Source organism: Rhinolophus hipposideros, assembly GCF_964194185.1.
Source record: "Rhinolophus hipposideros genome assembly, chromosome: 4".
In the NCBI taxonomy this organism is placed as follows: domain Eukaryota; kingdom Metazoa; phylum Chordata; class Mammalia; order Chiroptera; family Rhinolophidae; genus Rhinolophus; species Rhinolophus hipposideros.
The window spans coordinates 39,188,460-39,210,355 of NC_138050.1; positions in this window are offsets into that span (position 1 = coordinate 39,188,460).

The following is a 21,896-nucleotide window of genomic DNA, read 5'->3' on the forward strand; positions in this document are numbered from 1 at the left end:
AGATACTTGTTTAACCCGGGGGGAGGGGGTTAGGGGACAAAAAAACCCCGACGTTTTCGGCTATGGAAAAGTCTCCACCCCATCCTGCACACATGTGAGTTGTCTTCTCAGTAAATGACAATGAGGGTCCACAGTTTGTGCGAAGCTAGACCCTGAGAAATCTACGCGCAAAGAAATAAGCTCTGGGGCGATTCGGCTCTCTGCATCCCTCTTTCCAGGTCATGTAACATTTTTCCCCGCCCCCAGTTTTACTTATGCACTTAATTTCCCAGAGGCCGCTTTTGGCTGGGGGTTTATAAGCGCCGCGGTGGGGACACGCCAGAAGCCAAAAATTATTCGCCCGACATCTTGCCAAGTCTTGTTAGTGAGAATTAATCAACGAGCGGGGTATTGCTGGACTCGCTCGCGGCCTCGGTGACAGCGGGGTCGAATCTTCCACTCCAGGTCCGCGTGGAAGCCCGGCCCCAGGCACCAATCGTCGCGGAACCCGCTGGGTCTCTCCGGCCTCCAGCTAGGCTTTCCGCTCCGCCTTTGTTCTCCGCGGAGCGCCTCGCCTAAGCTCTCACCTCCGGCCCCCAGGGCCTTCCCTCCACTCCCCTACTAGGCCCGCAGGGGGCCTCCACTTCCGAGGCCTAGGGCAACCCGACTCCCCCGCCCGGGGAGCTTCCTTTTACCTGGGACTACAAAATTGCTCAGCACGGCATTGCAGTGATCCTGTCCCTATTTAGAATTTAATATTTTGTTCATCACAATTTTTTGCATTAATTTTAATTGCTTAAAAATCATTGCATGAAGATATTATTTATTTTGACCGCAGACTTTTTGGTACTCCTTCAATTTTGCGTCCGAGGCGCATTGCTCACTCTAGTTCCAGCCCTAGAAGGAGCCACAACGGCAGATCGAAAGAGGCTTCCAGGTGGCGGGACCTCGGGCGCTGGGCACTCCGGGTGGAAGCCAGCGGTCAAAGACTCATTGCTTGGCCTCTCCGGTGGGGACGGGTTTGTACTCCCTCCCGAGGTCACAAGGGGCTTGGGTCCGGTTTCTCATAGGCTGAGGTGGCTATGAGGTTCTGTCTAAAGCCTGGCTCTCCCTGGTACTCCGGGAAAGCGCCCTTTCTAAGGAGCCCCCCCCATTCCCCTACCGTCCCGGGCTCATCCGCTGTCCCGGGCAACCAGGACTCCCGCCCCTGCCAGGACCCCGGGCCGGGACTTCTCCCCGCCCAGGGAAACGTCGACGCCTTCACAAGGGCTTGGAAGAGCCTCTCAGGCGGAGGCAGGTCCAGGCCAATTTCGCATATGTTGTGGGAGCTGGGCAGACGTCCTTGGGCCGCGCTGGCCGCGTTCTGCCAGCCTTTGTCTCCCCTGCGCTGGGGTCGACCCCCACCCAGCGCTCACGTGGCCCGTAAATAAGTCAAATCCCGGGGGAGGAAAATGCCCACCGAAGAAAGGCTTGCTCTTTGCACCTGACAGTCATGCGTGCTGGCGAAGCCCGTAAATCCCTCTGGCGATGAATAGGGAAGGGGGTGTGGGCGGGCGCGTGTGAGTGAGTGTGTGCCCGCGTGTGCGCGCCCGCGCCTGCGCGCCCGCACCCCGGAGGGGAACCGCAGCTTCGGACCGAATGGATGTAAGCCAAGAGCCGCTTTAATTACGAACGCGAATGCCTGATTTTTGAAAGAGACTAATTAAAAAAAAAAAAAAAAGTCCTCTCCTGAACTCAGGAATTTGCCTTCAGCTGTGTGAATTTCAGCAAATGAGATTTAAATTTTGTATTTATCTGGATCCTATGTAAGCACCTAGTTTTTTAAATTTTTAATTGTTGTTATTTTAAATTTGTCGGCCTTTCTCTATACAGTTAAATGAATACAATGTGTGGGCTACCCGATACTGACTATAGAGAAGATAAAATTTGTCTCCAATTAGTATGCAGGCTGGGGTTGGGACACTCAGTTTACACAGGAACTTGTGAAACCGCTTGTCAATAAGTAGATCTTGGAGAAAAAGGCATTTGGAAAGGAAGACGTTGTTTGAATGTTATTTCAAAGTTAATTTAATTAACGAAGGCGTATCTGCAGGAGCTGGGATGGGATTGCCCAAGGAGAGAGATTTTACTTATATTCAGCAGTAAACCTCTGGGGTGAAAATACTTTAAAAAAATTCACTGTGACATGTAAATCCAACTTCTCTCTCATCAGACAGTCCTTAGACCAACCTTATTAGTCACTGTGAGGCCTGGCAAAACCTATGTTCTTGTTTAAAAACGTTTCTTTCCAATTAGGAAGTTGTGTGATCTGGGAATTTAAAGCCCAGAGTAGGATCCCCAGGGAGGACAATGGCTTCTATTCTGGTTTTGATGCCAACCTCTGACTCACACTGCCCCAAAGTGCCTGAATAAAAACTAGCCTGAAAAAATCATTAATGAATTAATCAAGGTGGTGATGGAAAGAAAGGTCCTGTAGATTCCTCCTTCCTGAGCAAGTAGCGTACCTTGCTCATCACTCTCAACTGGAACAGGAATGATCTGTTTTGCGTGGACCTGTTCACTAGGCTTCTTCCGTCAACTGATAGAGAACTTCCCCTCTGGGAGTGGGAATGTTCAAAAGCACCGGGAGGCCGTCTCCTGCTCCTCAAAGCAGAGAAGTTTGTTTCTATTTTGTGTTTTTAGGCAACATGTGTATATGGAATTGAGGAATGTGTGTCCTTCCCTGCCCACCTCTGGCCATCAAGTAAGGACTCCAAGCAATGGGAGAGTCTCCAAAGTTTAGACTGAACATCACCAAACAACTTCAAACACATAGCCTGAAGGTTTTTTTAGTCCTGGCTTTGTCACAGATCCTGTTCAGTAGCCTCCATTTATTTTCTATGCATGTTACTCTAGCACTCACTAATGATTTATAATGTTAGGTTTCTCACTTAGGATCTCTGAAGAAAGGTTTTAATATGTTGCTTCATTCACTATTTTATTTTAAAACTATTCAATCTAGGCTCTGCCACCACATAGCTTGGTGATCTAGAGCAAGGTAGTTTCCTTGGGTCTCACTTTCTTCATCTGCAAATGAATGTTTGGGCACGATGGTGTCTCAGGTTTAGGGCAGGATAGTGTCTTGGGTCTAGTCTGTTTCCAGCACTGTGTGATTCTGAGCAGAAGCACTCTGTCAACCCCAAGCTTCAGAAGCCATCTCCTCCCTGCCCAAAACCAGGCACACGAATGCCACAAGGCAGGGAACAATCTCAAGTTCCTCTCTCTTCCTGTCCCTCTTTTGTTTATGGAGGGCTAATTTGGTAGTTTTCACACACAACTCCTTCAGCTTTTCAAAATCAAACTTTGGAAACAACTACTTCTCAAAATAGGAGATAAAATGGACTCAACTTTTCTTTTCTTTTTTTTTTTTTTTTTTTTGGTCACTCTACCTTTGAATATTTTCTTATTTATTCAACAAACTTGTTAAACTCCGTGGAGGAAAGAAATTTGCCCAAAACACTGACTGTGCCTTCAAAGAGTTTATAATCTAGTCGGTCTGGTCGGATGTGATTGTCATTGTGTATGCAGGCAGGGCAGGATCTAATAAATGTCCTTCGGGAAGAACAAACAAAATGCTAGGGGGATTCAGACAAGAAAAGCATTGAACTTTGTTGTGGGGCGAGGGAAATGGGAGGAAAAGTTCATGAATAAAATGCATTTCACCCACTTGCATGTTAACCTTGACTTTTCTTATGGTCCTTATTCTTTTTTTAATTTTTATCCCACCTCTGACATTCTGTCCTTGTGCCTTCTATCTTTTCCTTTCATTTGTTAACTTCTCTTTTCCCCAGTGGGTTTGCGTGCTAAAAATAAGTGAGCTATTGGTCTGAAGCTACATGAGAGGCAAGATGAGGCAAAGGCTCTGTAGAAAATCTATGCCGTGGCTGTCCATGAGCCGACCTAGATGCAAGATGACCTAGGTGTGGGCCTGCTTCTGGAACTTTCATTGTCATCTTAAGTAAGTTAGTATTCTCTACCTTAGTTTTACCATCTGTAAAGCTAGGAAAAAATAATGTTATTATTCATCTTTTTTTTAGGACACCAAAATGTCTAAATCACTTTTCCAAGGATCCAACAGTGAACATATTTTCCAAACCAAATGCTGGAGTATGAGGTCAGAAAAGATTTTTGGACTTGTGAAATTATTTAGATAAAAATTCTTACCAAGAAATAAACATTAAATCACGTTTATTTATGTATAGTCTAAATATATCTTTTGTTGAAAGCAATAAAACAACCCCAGATGAAGACTATCAGAGAAAATCTGGGACATTAGGGCATTATTTCTTCATTGGTGAAAGAAACAGTATAAGGAAAGTCACAGAAGACCCCTGCGGTGCTGCCTGTTTGCTACCGCAGCCCCGGGTCTTACCATCCACTGATGTCTCCACACGCATTGTGCAGAGTGTCCTGCTTATCGTCCTTCCTGCCCAATAAGTGTGGGGAGTGTGCGTCCTGTCTTTCAGATGTTTTAGCTATTCTTTGCCTCCACATCTTGACCTCATTGAGGTCTTTTCGTGTAACGGTTGGTTAGTCTTTTCATAACTATGGAGAAAGAAAATAATCTTTCCTCTACGCTTTTAAGTTTGTACCTGGGCCTGTAAATTAAACTGACAAAGACAGTTTAACAGGAGAAAAAGCAAACAATTTAATTGACATATATAGATATAGATACAGATATAGATGATATAGATATCATAATGCACAGGAACTTCACAGAAAAGAAATGAAAACCCAAAGAAGTGGTTAGGCTTATATGACGTTTTTACAAAAGGCAGTAAATTGTAGAAAAGCAACTAGCCAAAGGAAAGGGGGCTTTGGGCTTCTAGGGCTGATAAATTATGGGGCGGAGACAAGAAAATAAAGAGGGGAAACTAATGATAGAGAAGGGTTATTTAGTAAGGTTTATTTTTGCAGACTCATCTTGGGGCTATCTCTGTCTCTGGTGATAAGGGTTGTTCTCCTTCTCTGGTGTGGGAGAAGGAGATGGCGTGCACAAGTAAAATTATGCCCTCCTTTTAGGCAGACGGGAAGGGTAGCAGAGAGCTCTTCTTATGTCTGCTTTTTCTCAATTGCCTTCAGTTCAAAATAATCCTTATGCCAAAGTGGCATATTTTGGAGTGGCACATTATTATTCTTTTCATAACCATGTCACAGCTTAACCAGATGCTAGGCAGTGCAAAGAGAGGTGTCAGTTTCAGCTTGAGTTTTGTTTGAATGAGGAGTAAGTCCCATTCCGCAAACAGTGGTTTTAGAAACCCTGTAGTCCTTTAGAAACTCTAAAGTCTTTACCTCTGAGTTTTCAGGTAGACAGATGGAAAGGGACAAGGACCAACAATTCCTAAATGAAAAATACCCATTTTTAACTAGTTTTGCAAAATTCCTTTGACACAGCATGAGATTGATCAAGTCACTTCAGTTAAAATAATCGTTTTTCTGAAGTCAGTGAACAGCCTCACCTAGCTAGATAACATACTCAGATTACTAGCCCTGGAAAACAACAAAAGGAGAAGCAGAGGTGAGAAGGACCAAAAGAACTCCACCTTCCATCCCAAACTTGTCAGTGGGCTGAGATGACATTTTGAGATGACTCCTACAGAATGACAGCCCCACCTGCTCAGGCACCCCTAGTCCCACTTCTGCCTTAATCATCCTGCGTCATGAAGCTGCTCTTCTGATAGTGTAAATTTTCCTCTATATAATCTAACCTTCTATGTAATCCAGGTGTTGTTTTTATAATAAATTTTATGGGGGAACAATGTGTTTCTCCAGGGCCCATCAGCTCCAAGTCGTTGTCTTTCAATCTAGTTGTGGAGGGCACAGCTCAGCTCCAAGGCCAGTTGCTGTTTTCGATCTTTAGTTGCAGGGGGCTCAGCCCACCATCCCATGTGGGAATTGAACCGGCAACCTTGTTGAGAGCTTGCGCTCTAACAAACCAAGCCATCTGTCCGTGGATCTGGAAGCTCAGTGGCAGCTCGTTGTCTTCAATCTAGTTGTGGAGGGCGCAGCTCACTGGCGCATGTGGGAATCGAACCAGCAACCCTGTTATTCAGAGCTTGCACTCTAACCAACGGAGCCATCTGGCCCGCCCCTATGTAATCCAGTTTTTGTCTTTTCAAAAACTTATCTGGGCTATCCAGAATCAATATACAAAAGGAATACAGCTAAATGTGTTCTAGTCTTTTCCAGATAAGAATTGTAGTCTCTCTCTACCTTTTCTGTTGGAAGTAGCATGACAATCCACAGGGGTTTATTCACTGAGGGAAATATCTAGGGTCCTCTTTAAGGAGTGGTTAATTACATCCTGCTATTTACCCCATGTATTAGGAGTTAACTAATTAACAGCCAGCGAACTCCATTTTTAATGTAATATATTTCTCTCTTCTCCAGACTCCCGGGGTCCTGTGTCCTTTGTCACAGTCTTGAACCTCCCCACCAAGTGACAAGGTAATAAGATCTGTCTTTTCTTCTAGGTGACCAAGGCCCCTTTTTCAGACTCCTTCTGGATGCTGCCCTGGTTCTGAGCTGTATCTTCTCAGGACCTGGGTATTGTTTGGTGTAAAGAAAAAGGACACAGGCTTTGGAGCCAAACAAATGTGGTTTTCTTTTGGTGGGGGGGGGGGGGGGGAATGGGCTTTAAGAATTGTATTAATAATATAGCTAACAGACAATATTACTTTAGTTTCAGGGATACATCACAATTATTCAACATTTATACACCTACAGAAGTGATCGCCGTTAAGTCCAGCAACCATCTGACACGGTACCATGCTATCACAATATTATTGAGTATATTCCCTATGCTGTACATTACATCCCCATGACTTAATTGTTTGATACCTGAAAATGTGAACCTCTTATTCCCCTTCATTTCCCCCCCCTTTTAATTTTTTTCAATTACAGTTGAAATTATTAATTTCAGGTGTACAGTATAGTGGTTATACATTTATATAATGTAAGAAGTGATCCCCCTGACTAGTCTAGTAGCCACCTGGCACTATACATAGTTATTACCGTATCATTTACTATATTCCCTATGCTGCATTTTACATCCCCATGACTGTTTCGTAACTACCAATTTGTACGTTTTAATCCCTTCATCTTTGTCACTCTGTCCCCAACCCCCTCCCATCTATCACCCCAACAAATCTAGTATCCATTTGACAACATATTACAATATTATTGACTATATTCCTTATGCTATACCCTACATCCCCATGACTACTTTGTCACAACCAATTTGTACTTCTTAATCCCTTCCCCTTTTTTCATCTGGCAACCTTCACCATGATTTTTGTATCTATGAGTTTGTTTCTGATTGTCTGTTTATTTTGTTCTTTAGATTCCACATACTTGTATAAGCAAAATCACATTGCATCTGTCTTTCTCTGTCTGACACTCCACTCATCATAGTACCCTCCAGGTTCATCTATCCCACTGCAGATGGCAAGAACCTATTCCCTTCCTTGACTGAACAATATTCTATTGTCTATATGTACCACCTCCTCTTTATCCATTCTTCCATCAATGCCAGGCTGCCTCTACATCGTGCCCATTGTAAACGATGTTGCAATTAACATATGGATACACAGGTCCCTCAAAGGAGCACTTTGCATTTCTTCAGATAAATACCTTGAAGAGGAATTACTGGGTCCTGCATTGTCTCTTCTTACAGCCATTGTTTTAAAGTCTATTTTGTCTGGTATAAGTATTGTTGCCCCAGCCTTTGTTTTTGTTTTTGTTGTTATTGTTTGTTTCCATTCCTTAGAGTGCATTCTTCATGTCAGTGACTTCTAACTGGTTCTTTTTTATGGTTTCTAGGTCCTTTTTTATGCTTGCTGTCTCTCTGTTGAAGTTCTAAGTTCCTTGAGCATCCTTATAGCCATTGTTTTGAACTCTGTCTCTACTAGGTTGGTTGTCTCCATTTTGTTTAGTTCTTTTTCCTGGAGTTTTCTCCTTTTCTTTCATTTGGGATGTATTTCTTTGTTTCTGTGTTTATTTCTATGTATTAGGTAGATCTTCTATGTCTCCCAGTCTTGGCTGAGTGGCTGTATGTAATAGGTGCCCTATGGGTCTCCCTGGTCACCTGCTCCTGGTGCTCCAGGAGTGTCCCTTGTGTGGGTTGTGGGTGCCCTCCTGTGATAGTTGAGCCTTGATTGCTATTGGCATGTCAGTGGGTGTCATTGGCCCTCAGACTGATTGGCTGTGGGGTTTGGTCTCATCCACAGATTACGGGCTGCTGTGCAGGGTGCTTACCTCATTGAGTGAGATTCGCCCCAGTGGGCTGTGGTGCCTGTTTAGACTGCCCTTTGTATGCACCGCTTATGGGGCTAATTGGGTGGTGCTCTGCTGTGATCTGAAGCCAGCCTCCAAATGTGTTGGTTCTGGGGCCTCTTGGGAGGGGCTCCAGTGCCGGCCCAGGTACCTACTGCCTATGACCCTCCAGGGACTACCTGGTAAAAGCTACAAAGCTATCCACAGTTGTTCACTGCCTGTGTTCATCCTGGAGGTGCGTGGGAGAGGCCATGCTGTGAACCAAGGATGGCTACCACTAATACCGGGCCTGGGGTAGCTCCACAAAAAGCCAGGACACCTCCAAAGCCTGCTGCCACCTGCCAGCTCTCTTAAGGTTCAGCCACTGATAAATCCTCTTGAGGTACCTGAGTTGGATGGGGCAGGGTCTCAGGAAGTCACTACAGTCGGAAGATTTGTGGCCCCCAGGTTAATGTAGACTCTGGTTTGGTGCCAGTGCTGAGCCTGGAGCTACTCAGCAAAAGTCTCAGAGCACACTGAGTGGCCACCCACCTCAGGCTCGAAAACTCCAATAGTTTTCCAAGAAAGAGTTCAATATGGACGGGGCTGGCTGCTCTCCAGAAAGTGCCTCTGGCATTGGGGGAGTTGGGTAGGGCGGGGTACCTGTGAATCAACAGGGTGGAACATCCGAGCTCACAGGCCAATCAGATTCAGATTTGGCTGTGGTGGGGGCGGATTCAACACAGAAACGATGGCGTCTGCCTGCCGGGTGCACAGGAAGAGGACCTCACACAGGGAAAATACCGACTGTCCTGCAGTCCTCCCTCCTAAGCCACATACCTCAGTCTCCCCCCCCACCCATATGTCTCCAACACCACCCAAGTCACTGTTCCTCCGCCAAAGCCTAAGGTGAGTGCCTGTGAGTGAGTGAGTCTGTGCTTGGGCTGTTTAAGAGGACGTTTGGGTTTCCTGGAGCCTTTTATCCCGCCTGGAAGGTCGGAACCCCCACTGTTTTTCACAGCCAGATGTGGGGGCGCCTCTTAATGGCACCAGTATGCTGGGCTGGGGAGCCTGGTATGGGGGGGCTGGAGTCCCTAGCTTCTCTGATGGGCAACCTCCATGGCTAAGATATCCCTCCTGATTCTCAGCCACCTCACGGAGGTTTGTGGCCAGTCCCTTTTGCGTCTTCACCCCTCCTACCATTCTCGACGTGGCTTCTTCTTTACATCCCCAGTTATAAAATGGCTCTCCAGGTTGATTGTTCTATAATTTAGTTGTGATTTTAATGTGTCCGTGGAAGTAAGCATGCACAGTGTTTATCTAGTCCGCCATCTTGGATCCTCCAGACAAATGTGGTTTTCAGTGCTAGCTCAACCATTTAGCAGCCGGGGAACCTTTAGTAAGTTCTGATCCTCACGTTCCACATCTTCTCAGTGGGAATGTTACTAACACCTAGTCTAATTAGGAATGGTTTTCAACCAATCTTACTCATAGAGAATTTTTTTTAAGAAGCTAAGAGAGGTCTGTGCAGCAGCATTTCTAAGTTATACATTATTCTCTCTATGGAGGTGCAATTGGCAAAACTCCAGGTCCTTTGGAAAGCACAGGTAGGCTCTGGTGTCATCATCAACTGGCTCCTCAGTTGGCCCAATGTCAGCCCAGTAGTTTGCCCGGTTGTTTGCCTTAGACAACATGACGTGAAAGACTCCTGGATTCTTTCTGTTGCTTCCCATTCTTCTGAACTGCTCCCTGCCCCCCACCTCCCAATCCCTTGATGTGTCTCCACACCACCCTCCGTTTATCCAAGCACAAATCTCACTGCATCAGTAACATCTTCTGTGACCACTTCAGCAGGAACAGCAATCCTTTCCTCCTCTAGTTTTCTCCAACTCTTACTGCCTTTCACTTGCTTATTTCTTACTGTTTCCTGCACAGTACCTATCTTACCAGCATTATGAAAAATGAAAATTTTTCTTGATGTCATGGTAGCCTCAAATTCTACTACTGGGTAACCTGTCTGTCTCAGTCCGTCCAGGTAACAAAAATACCATAGATTGTGTGGCTTAAACTATAGACATTTATTTCTCCCAGTTCTGAAGTCTGGGAATTCCATCCAGGATCAAGGTGCTGGCAGGTCTAGTGTCTGGTGAGGGGCCACTTTCTGGTTTGCAGATGGCTGTCTTTTCATTACATCATCACATGGTACAGAATAGAGAGAGAAAAGGCAAGTCCTCTCTTGTCTCTTTTTATGAGGGCAGTAATGCCATTTATAAGGGCTCCGCCCTCATGACCTAATGACCTCCGAAAGGCCCAATGTCCTAATACCCTCACACTGAGAGGTTAGGGTTCCAACATACAAATTTTGAGGGGACACAAACATTTAATCTATAGACTAGCTACGTCTATGCTTAGTTTCCCTCATTTTCTATAGCAGAATTAAGTAATCTCAGATACTGCAGCAAATTCTCATTATAACCCCTGTCCATATTATCTGCTTAGCAACCCTGTAAGATCAGTTCTTGGATCTTGACAAAACTTGTACAATCTTCAGGCCAGAGCCATGCATAGAATACTTGGAACAGAAATCTGTTAACTTATTAATTATTATGACTGTGCTCAGAATAAATGCCATAAACTCTTCTATGCTATTCTCTGGGCTTCATTTGAACTCCTCACATTTTTTTTAAGCACACTGTAGGATTTACCTGTTCCACCACACTGTCACTGTTGCTAGCTTCTCTCGCCACCATTTCCTACTCCTTTTATGTGGTTTTGATGTTTGCTGCCGGGGTACCCAGGGCCATGGCTCCGTTCTCTGGAGAGTCCCATCCAGAACTTCATTTTCTGACCAGTCCACCCTAGCCAAATGCCCTTGGGCTCCCTCGGCTCCATTGACAGTTTAAGAACTCCAGACATTTTCCAACCCTGCCCTGAACAGGCAGGTTTAATCCTCTCATGTGCTTTGCAGAAACTTCTGACCAACTAACTGCTTCTACAGAACTCAGGTGCACGAAGGTGGTCACACTGAAATAGATGGCTGTTCAGAGCAGAACCCACGCTAAAGCGTGTACTTCCTGGCCTGAGGCATAAACACCACGTGTATTTTTTTCCCTTTCAGAAAGGATATTTTTCAGATTTGTAATGAAGTATAGTCAGAATGTATTCTCTTCTAGATTATTAGGTCAGGCAGAGGTTTTGCCTTCTTCTGTTTTATACATAATAAAAATGGAGTAAACAAAGCATGCTGTTAAATATTTTACACATATGTCAGTAGATGCAATTCTAGAGCAGACTTTTTCTGGGGTATTTGTTGTTGGTTTAAGGGGAAAAGCGGGAGATTAGACCGTGTGCCTTTAACCATATGTTCACAGTCTTTGGGTTAGGAAAAACACAGAAATAGTTTCTAAAATTATCAGGATTTCCACTTGGAAATTATCAAGTGTAAAGAATACCAAACCACAGAATGCTAAAAATATAGATTTTGTTTTTAGTCTTACTTATGAAGGCTCCTGTTTTGTGCACTCTCTCCAATTTACTAAAGAATCAAGAAAAATATTGGAGGTGGACTTAAATCTTCCCTGTAGGGCAGCTCTGGCAAAGGCCCTTTCTCTGTATGAAATTCCCCAAGGCCTTGCACTGCAGAAATGAGGTGTGTATACGAGTGTGTGTCTCTGTGTGCACGTATACAAATATGCACACATATATACACACATACATGTACATATATACACATACATGTGTGTGTATAAAATTAATTTTATCTCTTTGAAACACCCACTTCCAAAGTCTCCCCCTATACTTGGGCTCATTTTTGTAAACCCTCTTTTTTCCTCCCCCACCCCTTGCAATCGAAAGGGGCTTTCTTCTCCCTGTGTTGTGTGAGTGTTAACTCATGTTCACTCATGACAGGATGTATTCAAATTAAATGCCTGAAACAATGAAAGACTGATTTTGTTCCATTTCCAGTCTGGGTTTTCTCACCTGTTGATGCACCTTCACTTTGGAAGGTCAGCAGCGTCGCTGGGTGATGATTGACAGGTGGAAATGGGGAAGCTCAGGGAGTGCCAGGAGTGAGGTATCTTGTGTTTGTTTATCCCTAAGCTCATTACAGAGGAGAAAAGCAGTTGCTCAAATTAAGCTCTGGGAAGAAGTGCCTGGCATCCCACCTAATCTGCCTGAAGGTCAGGGAGAGTCAGTGTCTCTGTCCATCTGACGACCTCTTGCACTCCTTCAAGTCCTGCTTTGAGGGGAGGCAGAGGTAGTTGTTGCCAAGATAATTAAAACAGAAAGGCAGTTAGAGAAGCAAATGCCATATGCTTAGGTTTGTAGACAAAGCATACCATTAGTTAAGGGGTTCTGTGGACAACAGCAGTTTCTCAGCCTCCCTGCAAAGGGTCTAGAAAACAAACCCTCAGTGAATGGGGACTTGTCTTAGTCTGCTTGGACTGCTGCAACAAAGGACCACATGCTGAGTGGCTTAAACAACAGAATTTATTTTCTCACAGTTCTGGGGGCCAGAAGTTTCAGATCAAGGTGTTGGCAGGGGTGGTTTCTTCTGAGGCGTCTCTCTTTGGTTTGTAGATGCTGCCTTTTCTCTGTGTCTTCACATGCCCTTTCCTCTGTGTATCTGTGTCCTAATTTTCTCCTCTGACAAAGACACTAGTTATATCAGGTTAGGGCCCACCCTAATGACCACGTTTTAATTTAATTATCTCTTTAAAGACCCTCTCTACAAATGTATCACATTCTGAGGTACTGGGAGTTAGGACTTTCACATAAATTTTGGTGACATCAGAGAACTGTTAGTAATTTTTCCTAGAAAGGGACATGAACCCCCAGCATTGTTCTTCCGACAGTCTTTTATCAGGAGGTGGTTCTGAGTAGTAGAGATTGCTTAGGTTTTGGAGTCAGCCGAAGCTGGATTTGGACCCCAGCTTGGCCCTTCTAGCTATATGACATTAGGTGGGTTACTTAATATCTCTGAGCTCTGGTTTCTTCTGCTGTGAAACAGGGACAAAATGCGTGTACTTCAGGGTAAAGCCCAAGGATTCAATAAGATGATACAACAGTGCCTGGCATGGTACCCAGTTCACCTATCTTGCCTCCTGACTCATTCACTTCTCTGAGATCTCCAAGTACATGCCCATCCAGAGATCAGACAGATGCATTTATGTCTGATTAGGTAAGCAACTGCCTGCTGGGTCAATCATTTATGTCCACCTCATGACATCTCAGAAACTCCAGGGTAGGGTCACATCTCCTGGGGCCCTTGTCTTTTCCTGGTTCCCACATGCACAGCTGAACCTGCTTTGTGCTCCTTCCCCTGATGGCTGGGGCTGGGGGAGGGCGAGGAAGCCTTGTTTCCAAGGGCACTTGATCCAAGACAAGCAGGGAGGGGACAGAGATCTCCTAGTAGAGTTCTGGAGTGGCCTCTCCAGCCTTGTATTGGGGCCAAGTCAAAAGCCACCTGCACTAGTTGTCACCTTCCAGGGATTAGCAGTTTCCCAGGCTGGGGGAGGTGAACTATGGCTTGTCAGGAGAGTCAGAAGCAATTGCTAAGAGCTGTTGCAGAGAGCAAAGGAGATGGGGAAGGTGCCAGATTCGCTGGGAGAACTTGGCTGTCCTTGCTCTAGATGGCAGCGTGGGGAGCACGTCTCTGAAGACAAGGAAGGAGTTTCTCAATCAGGAGTGTTGCAGGGCTGCTGGAATCAGTGCCTTCCAAGGCCACCTCCACCTCTCTCCCACGCTCACCATCCACGGAGGTTGGGGCTCTAGTGGGCACCCTCTGGCAGAGGAATAACAAGAGAGAAGAGGTCAGCCACACGAAGGGTTTTGCATGGTGGCCATGTTCTCTCCTCTCTCCCTGTTGCCTTTTCCTGCCCTTTCACTGCTAGTTTAAATCTTCTACAGAAGGTGGGAAAAGGGCAAGAGGTGACAAAGAAGCAAGTCTGTTTTGCTTGGCAGGGGTAGCTGTGTTAGAGTTATTTGGGTATTGTGTCCTCAGAGCACCCCTTCCCAATGCAACAGAAAAAGACAAGGTTAAATAAGCACTGGCCATTCCCTAGCTGAGTGTCTTCCTGAAGCTTTGTTGGAAAGTGGGAGGGGGAAAATTAGGTAGGAAAGGGTCTTCCCAGCTTCCCTGAGTGTATACATTAAGACACAGATGTCTCTTAGCCCACTGTCCCTCAGCCAAGCCTGGCTGTGTGTCTAGAGCCCCTTCTCCACCAACTGGCAGGCCCTGTGGTTGGTTTGGTAACTTCACTCTGAGTCTGCCCAGGGCCCGGCTCTGGCCTCTCACCATGATTTCCTGATTTCTGCTCCCAATCTCTCCTGGGCCTGGGCTCTTGCTGTCTAAATCGTATTTCCTTTGGCTGGGTCTGCTGGTTGGGCTCGATGCTACTCATTGAACCGTCACCTCCTAGATTGGAAGCTGATGCACCTGGTGGGACCAAAAGACCCTGCTCTCCCAGAGTGACCCCCTTTGTATGTCAGTGCCAGCTGGAGGTATATTGGAGCAGCCACACTGTCCACTGACCTCTGGAATTTGCACTTCCTGCCCTTCCCTCCACTTCTACCCAGTGGCCAGCTAAACCAACTGGGTTAATCCCTCCAGGCTGCCAGCCTGCCACTGTAGAGTCAAGCTTGCCACCACCTTAGGATTTGGGAGAGTGTCAACATGGGAGCTACACACTAAAGCAGTGGGCTTTAGACCAACTGTGGTCTCGCCCAGAGCCATCTCTGACTTCTCCCACCCTCTTCTTTGAACACCTCCCCGGCAGCCTGCTTGCCTGTCTCACCGTCTCCAAGTCTTTCTGTGTTTACTACCTCTCACCTGGGGTACTGCTCCGGTCTCCTCACTTGCCCCCCACCGCCCCTCCCGCCCGGTGTCTTCCGACTGCAGTGAAACCTACATGCTGCTGCTGGGTGGATCTTCTCCAACACAGCTCTAAGCATATATTTTTTAAATTGTTCCTATGTTTATTAGATTGTGTTAGATTTACAAATTGTCTTAGAAAGAATTAATATCTTTTTAGTGTTAATCTTTCCTATCCAAGCATATAGCTATCTCTCCATTTGTTCAAATTGAGTTAACTTGATAGCTCTGTTACTTGCAGTCAAAAAACAGATAAAAATATGAATATGTATTTATTATTGTGTGATTTGATAAAATCATTGGTTTTAGGGTATAGAAAAATTTAACTTTACTTATTCTAATATTTAAGGATACATAAGGTTATAAAATTCAATCCTACGGCAACTTGCTCAGTGCAGTAGATTTTGTCAGACCTGAGGCCAAGTTTATTTCTTGTTTAGCAATTATCTCTGTGGGCAATTCATTTGACATGTAAGTCTAAGAAAATAAATATATCAGATATTTATTTCGTTTTATGTGTTTAAATGTTTTATGCTACTCCATTGCTGGCCGTATTCAAGGAGTCTTCAGTGGGACATCCCCCTCCTCTCCCAACACCTCCAACCCTTCCTCTGAATCACCTGTGTCCTGTATCTTCCCTGGACATGCTCTGTGTTTTCTTTCCTGGGTGCTTTGGCTCCCACTCTTCTCTCTGCCCCAAATGCCCTTCTCCGAGATCTCTTGACACAACCTAAGAAAGATCTCGCCAAGCTTTGAGCGCGCACATGTGAATGTGTCCTCTGTGTGATCCCCAGTCACCCCTCCCTCCTTCCCCCCCCCCACCAGGGCCCTGATGCAACCCATCCTGGGTCAGCTGGAGAACAGCCCCACCCATGCCCAAGTGATGCCAACCCAGAGTCGTAACCCATCTCCAGAGAGACTTTAGTCTTCACTTTGAACCAGTTGGAAATTTAGACAAAACTTCTTTTCCACATTGTCTCTGTCCCTTTCGCTTTCAGTTCACAGAGACTCACTGGCCTTTCTTAAAGGATGTTGACTCTCCTTGCCTGGCAAGCAGTAAATTCATGTCTGTGCCTTTGGGTTACAGTGGTTGTCTTTGTTCCACGGCATGGCCACGTTCTATGTTTTTTTGACTTTCCAGCCAAAAGTAATTTCCTTTCGAACTCTTTCAGTGTTTTGTCTATTCTTTTGAAGCGCTCCCTTATCTTCTTTTATTCATTCATTCTACAAAAACCCAGGCATTGTTTTATACCAGGCACTGCTATTTATACTGGGTTACCGTTGTGAACAAAACATACAAAGAAAGGTAAAAATCCTTGACCTCATGGAAGTTACATCATCTGCAGGTAGAGAGAGACAATAAACCCAAAAAAGTAGCATATATAGTGTGTTAGACGCTGATAGGATGTGGAGAAAAATGACATAGGAATAAAGATAAGGAGCATGGGAGGATAGTAAAAGTTTAAAATAAGGTCTTGGAAATTTGACGTAAGCCACTTTGGATATGCTTGATTCTTAGGTTCTTCTGAGTCAATAATGGAAGCCACTAAGATTGAGGTTGGTGAAGGCTAGTCAGTGCCTCGTAATGTCACTATCAGGGAATAATCACATCTCAAACTAGATTCTGCTTTTGACATTTATTAACCAAATAATTGTTAGCAAAGCAGGCCCCAACTTGTCATACAAACTCTTCTGAATTTCAGTTGACCGGTGCACATTTCCGAGGTTCTGTGCCTTGAAGTTGAGATCATGCACCACAAATCCAACATCTGGGTACAGGAAAAAGGAGGGAACAAGTCTCTCCTGACGGACACAAGTTACAAGAACTTCTGTCCCACATTCTATCTGTCCCTTTGACTTTCAGTGATTCTTACACCTGTTTACGTAAGAGTACCGTGTGTCCCTAAGTCCCTAACTGATTGCAGCCAGTTGGAGCCAATTCACAGAAATCATTTTAATTTTAAGTAAAGTGAAGCCAATTCTTCACTTTCACTATGCTACTTAACGTGTTTCTGGTTTCACCAATAAAGACCTATTTTTTTGAATTCAGTGTGCTAATTAATTAGCAAAGTGCTGGTTGTTGCCCGAGAGGCGAATAACAGAAACCCCTGGAGCAACAGCCTCAGAGTGGGCCTCTCCTGGTAGGACGCCAGCAGAGAGGCCTGACGGTGCATGTTCACTGACCATCTTCAGAATTAAAACGTAAATGAGCTACCACATGCGGACTCTACTGAAGTATTTTAAAGTAAATCACAAATACTATAACAGGTGTGGAGGGAAGACCTCAGTGGGGAAGTGCCCTATCGGAAGGCTTGAAGAGGGTGGAGGAGTGAGCCAGGCATTCAATGGGAAGCATTGTAGGCTGAAGAAACAGTACTGTGTTGCATTCCTGAGGCAGGAGTGTGCCTGGCCTATGTGAGGAGCAGCAAGGAGGCCAGGGTGGCTGAAAGCTGAGTCAAGGAGGGAGGGAGAGAGCCCTGAGAGTTGGTGCCAGGAAGGTAATAGGGCCAGATGACACGGAGCCTTGCAGGCTATTGGGAACAAGATGGGAGCCACTGGAGACTTTTGCACAGAGGAGTGGCATAATCTGTCTTACATTTTGTACAGGATCCGTCCAGTTGCCCTGATGAGAATAGACTAACAAGGGCAAAGGCCAAAGTGAGGAGTCTGGTTAGGTACCTATTGAAATAGTCCGGATGAGATGGGTCAGGGTGATGAGAAGTGGTTAGATTCTGCAAATACACTGAAGGTAGAGCAGCAGAATTTGGTGACGGTTGGGAGGTGGGGTGTGTGAGACAAAAAGAGCACAAAGTTGACTCACGGTGTTTGGGCTGAGCAACCTGAGGGTTGGAGTCGCAATTCACCGAGATGGGGAAGACTGCAGGAGGAGAAGGTGTTGTGGGGTGGGTGGGTCAGGATTTCAGTTTAACAGGTTTGAAAGGTAGAGTATACAGAAGGATATGGGAGCCTTACGTTCAAGAGAGCACTATAGGCAGGAGTTAGACATTTGGGAGTAATCAACATAGAGATGGTGTTTAAAGCCATGACTCTGGATGGGATAACCCAGAGAGTGAGATAGAAAGTAGACAGAGAAGAGAAGAGGTCCAAGGACCAAGCTCTAAGACTCTCCATTAAGAGGTCGGGGAAACAAGAAAGAACTCGTCAGGAAATCTGAGGCGTTACCAATGAGATGGGAAGGGCACCAGAAGATTGTCCTGGGAACCAGGAGAAGAAATGATCAAGGAGGAGAAGCGATCAACGGTGAACATGAGGACAGAGATCTGATCTCTGGTTTGAACAACATGGAGATCACTGGTGTCCTTCACGAGAAGTATCCAGGCAAGCAGTTGGTTGGGGTCGATTCAAGAGAGAATGGGGTGAGCAGGATTGGAGGCAGTCAGTATCAACCACTCTCCCAATCAGTACTGGTAAAAAGGACGAGATAAAAATGGGGGGGGGGGAGTAAGTCCCTTTAGGGTTCTGTTTGCATTAGGTCAATCCCATGTTTCTTCAGCATCTAATACATACTAGGGCTGGGTGCCAAATGAACAAGCCTGGAGCCAGGCTTCCCCTTGGGAGAAGATACCCAGCAGAGGAAATTCATCTACAAACAATGACAGGTGTTCTAATAAAAGACTACAAAGTTCTATAGGAGCAGAAATAGGCAGAGATAAACTTTGGGGGCATTCAGGGAAGTGACATTTGATCTGGTCTTGAAGGAAGGGTGGTGGTTGCCAAGTAAAGGGGGGGAAGAAAGTTGTTCTCAGCAGAAGGAAGAGTGTTGTCAAGGTGTGAGCGTGAGATGCCTGGAACGTGTGCGGTGAGGAGTGGGAGCTGAGTCTGTTACGGTTGTAGACCACACTGGTAATAGCCTCGTGTGGACTTTGAATTTCTATTCGATAGACAATGGGAAATACTGACCGTTTTTAACTCGTGGAGTGACAGGATCTGTTTTGTATTTTGGTAGGAGACCTCTGGGGGTTGTAGGAGTAAGACTGGAGGCAGTGAAACGCGCTGGGAGTTTTGGCAGCCATGTAGGCCAGAACCAGAGGGGCCCGGATGAGGGCTATGCCTTGAGGAAGTGAGGGGGGGAAGGATGCGGTGAAAACCACAGGACCGAGTGCGGCTTGCGATGGAGACTCAGGGAGAAGGAGGCACGAATGACTCAAAGGTTTCGGCCTCAAACTGAGCAGATGGGTTGGTTAATCTTTTTGTCTCCATGGTACTTAATACATAATAGACTCATGAAAAATATCCCTCGGTTGATTGAACTTAAATATGAAAATCCTAAGAGTTTTGTAATCATTTTCTAAGAAATCAGTGCCCCCCCAACACACACACATTGTCCTAGTACATGGAGACAGTCTTTCGGTGCTCAGTGTGACTGGCGACCACGAGAGAGGCCTCCCACAGAGTTGGGCATCATAGTCTCCATGAGAAGCAAAGATGACCACGTGGAGTAACCAGAACCATATCAAGTCCCAAAAACTGTTGACAGTATGTGACATAAACATTATCTTGTGTGATTCTGCCCAGACGTACTTGGGCAGTTTGGAGAAGAGAACGACCCTGATAAGACTTCCAGTTAGGCCCTGAAGGGTAGACAGGATTAGGACAGGTGTGGGAAGAGCTAAAAATATTTATCAAACATTTGCCACATGCCAGGAGCTGTTCTAGGTGCTAGGTTAGCCCAGTTAATCCTCACAACATGTCTATGAAGTGGTCCTGCGAGTGTGCCCAATTTGCAGATGAGGACAGTGAGGCGCGCAGAGCTGAGGGCCCTTCTCAGAGTTCCCTGACAGGAACTCACAAGTGGTAGAGCCAGGATTGTGACTCAGGCGTCTGGCTCCAGAGTCCTACTCCTAACCCTCTTCCCTACTGCTCCCTGGTGTGTACAGGTAGAGGGGGATGGAGATAGTGCTTAAGGGGACTCAGGTGGGAGTTTGGGGTGCGGTGAGCCTCCTCAACTGGCCTGGAGGAGCCGTGCTGGGCAAAGCAGGGGGCGAGCTTTCTTAGGCTGTTGGAGGCACAGCTTTGACAGGCAGCTCTCAGCACCCTTGGAATGTTGCTTGTCAAGGGGAGGTCCTTCCTGACTACAGAAATGATGGGGAGAAGCAGAAGCCAAGAGGGGCTGCAGTTAAGGACCACAGTCACCAGACCCAAACAGCAGGGTGGGAATGGGGAAGAGGGGTGATAACCGACCATGGGCTTAGCAAACAGGGCAGTGGCTAGAGACCGGGATGGAACCCAGCCCTGCAAAGGACAGCAAGGGGCTCCAGGCCCATCAGCCCAGCTTTGTCCGAGCTATGATGAGAGTTTGTGTCCCAAGCTCAGTGAACGAAGCTTCTTTCAGTGGCAGTGTTTTTCCCCTCCTTTCATCACATCCTCGAGTTGAAGGAAGAAAAGAAGCCTAAGAATAGTGCGGTGGGGGGGGGGGCAGCACACTGTGCACAGGTCTTTGATTCCCCCCTCTTTTGTCTCTTACATAACTAGCCTGCTCGCCTTCCGGCTCTCTTTAGCTCAGGGCTCTGTGTGTGTGTTTGTATTTCTGCTGCAAGCAACTTCCCAGAGGGGCCACCAGGCCTGCGTCATGGCCTTTTTAGCTCAGTGCTGAAGGCGGAGCTCCTGACTCACCCCAACCCTGAGCTCTGCAGAGCAGCTGGCCAGCTGCCTGGCCTGGTCACTCGGCTGCCCCCAATGGCCAGGACTGAGTGGCAGTGGTGCCCCTCTAGCCCCTCTCCACACGCAGGCTCAGCTGCTAGAGGAGAAGATTCTTCCCCAACTATCAGTTTTGGAAAAAAGCAAAGCAAGGTTACCCATTCGTGCTACAAATACTTTGTGACTCCTGAATGGGTCAAGTGCTGCTCCAGGCGGTGGAGGCCTAGCTGTAAACAAAACACATGAGCAACCCTGCGGTCCAGGAGCTCACATTCTACTGGAGGAACAAGGGAAGTTGACCAGATTCTTAAGAATTCCAGCCTTAAGCGGGTGTAGCCCCTTTGGACATTGCATCATCCTGTGTCTTGTGGTCCCAACCTCTGCCCCTGCCCCAGCCTTGTCCTGCCTCCGGACCCTGGTCACCTTGGGAGTCGGCACAGATTACAAGGCAAGGCTAAGATTAGATTTCAGTCTGGGCGCCTCTTCCACCTGCAGACGCTCCCATCAGGGCCTCCAGAAGGCGCAGAAGGCATCACAAAGCTTGGTTTGGGGCAGGGCTTGCAAGAGAAGACTTGAGACTTCCTTGGCCACATGGAGACAGCGGTGACTCAGAAAGATCATTCAGTGATCGCTCAGGGATAACTCCCACTCAGTTTGAGTTTAGGTTGGTTCAAACTCCAAGTCACAGTCAATTCACAATGTGTGAGCCTCACATGGCTGGTGGATTTGGAGAAAAGGACATTCCGGAATCCATATTGTCCACTTCCTCTGCTTACTATTTGAGGTCTCAGCTGGCTGACTGCAGGGGACAGGACTTGAAAGGAGTTGCGGGGTAGCTGGTGTGTTCAGGCATGGCATGTCGTTTTGCTCCGTAAAATCACGTGACCTGGAAAATGCCCTACGGCACATGACGACACAAACCAAGCGCTGAGGACAGTGAAACCACACCAGGCATTCCATCTGCACAGTATTCCGTCTTTTGGCCACAGCACCATGACTTTCCTTTGAGGAAATAAATATACTTTCCCTCACTCTCGAGGGGATTGTCAACCAAGCTGCCTGCCTCCAATGGACACAACCCCCAGGCTAGCCT